Below are 5,547 nucleotides of genomic sequence, written 5' to 3' on the forward strand. Positions count from 1 at the left end.
AAAATTTCATTTTTAAATCATTATCAAACCATAGCTTTCAAACCATAAACGTAAGTTGTAACATCAAATCAGATTATTAATTCAAAACATATTCCTCTTATCAGAGTAAAACATTCCAGGCTGAATAAACAATGGTGTGTGCCATGCAATTACCCCGAGCTCTTCCCTCTGCTACCGGAAGTACCTAAAACCAAAAACTAAAAACCACAAGCACGAAGTTTAGTGAGTTCCCCAACCTACCACATACCATACATAATCACATACTGCAAGCACTGGGCCTCGCCCGCTACATTGGGCCCTGCCCGACCCCAGGCCCCGCCTGGCTTCGAGCCCCGCTCGGTATACATATCTGTTTCTCTTAGGCCCCGCCCGCTAAACATATACAAGAATATAAATAATTCATAACACGTAAGCTAACTTAGTCTACTATATTCCTGTACTAAGGCCTTCCCTATCTTGGGCCTCGCCCCTGTCCTGCTACTTGGTTCATGAAACCCTGTCCATGCTCCTGTTGTTAGTGAGATACGGGCCCCCGCCCACACTCACTCATCTCCTATATCGGGCCTCCCTGCTCTGCTACTAATGAGATATGGAACCCTGTCCATACTCTACTAAGGATGAGATACGTGACCTCGCCCACACTCACCTCCCTACTAGGAACATACAAGTATCACACAGACAACAATTATAATCTAACATGCAAACATTCCTCGGGTACTCGCCCGGCATCGAACCTTGGTCCAAAATTACATACTAGCATACAATGCCTAGGGCTAACCCCTGGGTCTTCCTACTCATAACTACATGGGCTGACATTGTGGCCTTAGACTCATTCACACAATGAGGAGACTCATCTTGCACAACTGAAGACTGGCTTAGACCTCTGACTGCTATTCGACAATTCTCCGAACCACTGCTCCTCTAGCTCCCCAAGCTACCAATATCAAAATAACACTTAGCCCTAAACTGCCCTCCAGAAGTCAAACTAAGTTAACTCTGGTCAAAGTCCTTCTCAAGGTCAAAGTCCTGGTCAAAGTCAACCTTCCAGGTTGACCCTACTCGCCGAGTCATCCTAATGAATCGCCGAGTTCATAACCTCCAAAAACCGTACAACTCGCGACTGGACTCTCCGATTCACCCCATGACTCGTCGAGTCCTTTAATCTCCGAGTCCTAGTCCTGTCCAACCCACTAAGTCACCACTCACTCACTGATCTAACTGATGACCAGAAGAGATTAGGGTTTACGGCCCGACTCGCCGAGTCCACTTTATGACATCTCCATTCTGTCGATTATAGTCCATTCCATTGCTTCCAACTCGTAGATTTGGGCTCCTAAGGCTAGCATTACACGTAAAGTTGCTAACTTTACGTGCATGCAAGGTGCTATGAAGCTAAAACACTTAATCTAAGCTAAAATGAATGTCTACATCATGGAATGAATCCATAGCTGGGTAAAGCTACCCACTCAAAACCCCTAAAGCTCAGAATTGCCTAGATCTGAAGTCCTTTTCGTCCTTAAAGGCTAAATGTTCGGATTGGCCTTGGAAATGGCCCAATGTGACAAAATCTAAGCCAAGAAGGGGATCTATCTAATGAATGCTCAAGGTATTGACTTGTTACCTTCTACCAGCTGCCAAACCGAGGTAGAGGCTGGATCTACACTTCCATCTTGCTCTTTTCTCCCAAACCTTCAAGATGTACTCCAAATGGACCTTAATCTTCACAAAAGCTCAACAAATGAAGTTGGATGGCTAGGGTTTCGGTTCTGGACTAGAGAGGCTGTAAATGAAACCCTAAAGAGGAGAATAGGATGCTTAAATAGGGCACCAAGTCCCGAAATTAGGGTTTTCCAACCCAGACCTGACTCGTCGAGTCAGTCCCCCGACTCACCGAGTCGGCCACTTAATATGCGACACGGAATTCGCTCCGACTCGTTGAGTTCCTACTTGGACTCGACGAGTTGACCCCTTTGACTTAGGGCTTTCCTTTCCTTTCTTGGTGCTGCTGGATTAGGAGTGTTACAGATTTACTATTACTAGATCGTTCATTTATTTCTAAAAAGAAGCAACATTTTTCAACCCTGACATTCATTTATTTCAAATTAAGATCCACTTATAACTTTTGTTTATAATCAATCAGTTTATAGTTTATGAATTTTATTCAAAATTTAGTACAATAAAAATTCTCGCTTAATGCAAAATATGTGAAACAAACTTAATTTTCCCACTTGCTCCTAAATTAACTGATTTTTTTTTTATTGAAATAAATCTGAATTTTTCTTACAAGTAATGTCAGCTAACGAATTGCATGTGATTGGTAGGCCAACAATCATATTGTATCATTTGCCAGGGAATTTTCTTTCTGATCGATGTTTAATCTAAAAACATAAGTATAAGAAAAGTTATATTATATGGCTAGAAACCCTTAGCAGAAAGACCTACTGTAAATTTAAATAAAACTTTGAAACAAATCGACAAGCCTATAATAGCAACCAATTTGAATATCATGAGGGGAAGTCAACAAGCATCTAATAATGATACAAAGAAATTAGATTTTGTTGGTTATTAGTACTATTTATGATATCATCATTGCTTTGTTGATCAAATAAAAGTTAAAATTCATCGATTAATTTAACAATTCATATCTTTGTTGTGCTGCAGATGAAATAACAGGATGTTAGTGCCTTCAAACCTGTTTAAAAACTCGTTTATGGTCTCAAGTAACAGTAGAGAGGATTGAATTGACTTCATCTTCTAATGCGCTAATCAGAAGAGGGTATTGTGTGTTTTTTTTTGTTCTATTCAGAAGAGGGTATTATGGGAATATTTCTATTTGCTAATCAATGCATTTACATTGAAAATCCACATGTACATATTTAAAGAAAAATCTTCACTTTTGGGATATTACCATATTATTTTTAGATAAGGAATTTTATTACATGCGACTTTCTGATCTATTTAATACAACAAATATAATGAATTAATAAATAAAGATATATATTAAAAAAGGTAAACAAGTAGTAATTTGCTATTACGCTTTATTGTATAAACTAAAATTAATCTAAAATTAAAACAATAATTTGGTTTATCTAAACTAAATTTAAAATCTAAACTTAAAAATCTGAATATATGAACCACATAATCAATCTGTTTGTTAAAATCGTTTTTATCCAAATAACGAAGTTTTAATAATTTTTATAAAAACATTAGTGTAAAGATGTGAAGCTGTGAATATATACCTAGGTTTTTAAGTCATATATTATAAAATTGTTGTTATATTATGTGAAGTAAATTTAAATATACACCTAATTCCAATTAAATAAAAAATTAAAAAAATAAATGTAAACTAGAAGACAAGCGTCTTTATTAGATAATTACTTTATAACATAATAAATAGTTTATAACCTGTGAAAACTACAGTTATAAAATTAATTAAATTTTTATATTAAAAAATCAAAATTATTAATTAATTATTTTAAACAAATTATTACTTAAAGGATATTTTTTTAGTTATATAAAATTATAATTGTTGATTTGAATAAATACATGTAGTTATAGCACCTTAGAATCCATATTAATATTATTTTACTTTTTAATCTAATGTTATTAATTTAATATAATTAGAGTGAAAAAAATTAAAATTTGAAATTTAAAATGGAGAATCATTAATGTAATTAGAGTGGAAAATTTAAAATTTAAAATTGATAATTAATAGGTTGACAAGTGACATGATAGGTGATATATAATATTAATGAAGAGTTCTAATAGTATGACACTTGTCAATAGAAAAATAAACTGATTCATTTATTAGAATAGGGACGTCATAATGTACACATCTATAATTTGATCTCCAAAATGAATAGGTTCCTATATCTTACAGAATATGATGGACTCACATTAATATATATATATATATATATATATATATATATATATATATATATATATATATATATATATATCTATTTTCTTGGAAGTAATTATAATCGTTTTTCTTTGAATAATCTTAAAACACTTATAGACAAAACCACTAATATTATTTATTATCAAATAACTTAATCTTGTTAGGGACAGTTTGTAATTTTTTTATTAGTAGGAATTCTTTAATCTCTTTAATTTTATTACATAAATGTTTTAATTGTTGTTATGAATACTATTTACTCATTTAAGATATTATAAGGTTAAATAAATATCAAACCTAAAGTGTAATCATAAATAAACTAAATTTCAATATTAAAATAATATCTTTTTTCTACTTATAAAGTTATGTCTTTAACTTTTAATATATTATACTTAATTTATTAGATTTAATATGTTGTTGTATGTAAACCATTATCAATTTAAAGCTACAACTTTGGAACAGTTTGGACAAAGTACTTAAACTGTTAATTTAAATATAACATTATAGTGTCAACTTAAATATAAATTTCAGTTCCACTTAAAAAAACTCAATGAATATTTTGTGAATAGTTAAAAATGATAAATTGTAGTGCTAAATGCAAAAACTAAATTATAATATCAATTTAACTAAAATATTTCCTAAAGATATTTGTATAATCGTTAAAAGTTTCAAATAATTAGCTTAAAATAACTTACAATAACAATAGTTAAAAATAACTCTATATAAATAATTATATTGTTACCTTTAAAATCAAAAAACAATGTCTGATGTTTTAAATAATTATACCGATAGAAATTAAAACGTTAAGAAAACAAATTTTAAAAAATTAATTAACAATAACAAAAACTATAAATAACATTAAGCCATATATTATATTTAATTTTATTAATGAGTAACTCATGGGTAGAAGTCATTCAAACGGTTGAGATTATATAGTTATAGTAGATATATATTATCATATAATTCAAAATAATCAATATATTATATCAATTTAGTATGCGGATTATTATATCAAATTTAACAACAACGTTATTGTTATATTTAAAAAACATATATTTGTAAATATTTCAACTATATAGGTGTTTCTGCGCAACGCACAAACATTCGCCTAGTATATATGTAAAGTTATCATTATATTAATCCTCCTTAATAAATGAAAAATACTTTTGACACTTGTCTTCTTCTCCTTCATTTTGACACATGTTATTTTCTAGGATTTTTAAATTTGTTATTTTCCACTTGTCATTTTTTGGGAATTTCAATTTTCTAAAAATAAATTTCCAAAAAATTCTAATGGGTTATATATATGTAAAATTATCATTCTATTAATTTGATAATAAATTTTCATAAATGCTCCAAACAATTTGATTTTTTTTCATAAATTCTTCAAAATATTACATTTTGTTATGAAAAAACATTATTTTATAAAATATTTAATGTTTATATATTCATATTAGATTTTTATTTTTAAAAAAACTCGTGTAATACACGAGTTTCACACCTAGTCTTCCCTAATAAATAAAGATCTTTTTGCCACATGTCACATTCTTATCTATTTTGCAACATGTAATTTTGTGGTTATTTTAAATTAATTTTTATTCCACATGTTATTTTATTAAATTTTAGAAGTATTTAAATGCAATAAT

Source organism: Lactuca serriola, chromosome 9 (genome assembly GCF_051521515.1).
Source record: "Lactuca serriola cultivar US96UC23 chromosome 9, Lser_US96UC23_V15, whole genome shotgun sequence".
Taxonomy (NCBI): Eukaryota; Viridiplantae; Streptophyta; class Magnoliopsida; order Asterales; family Asteraceae; genus Lactuca; species Lactuca serriola.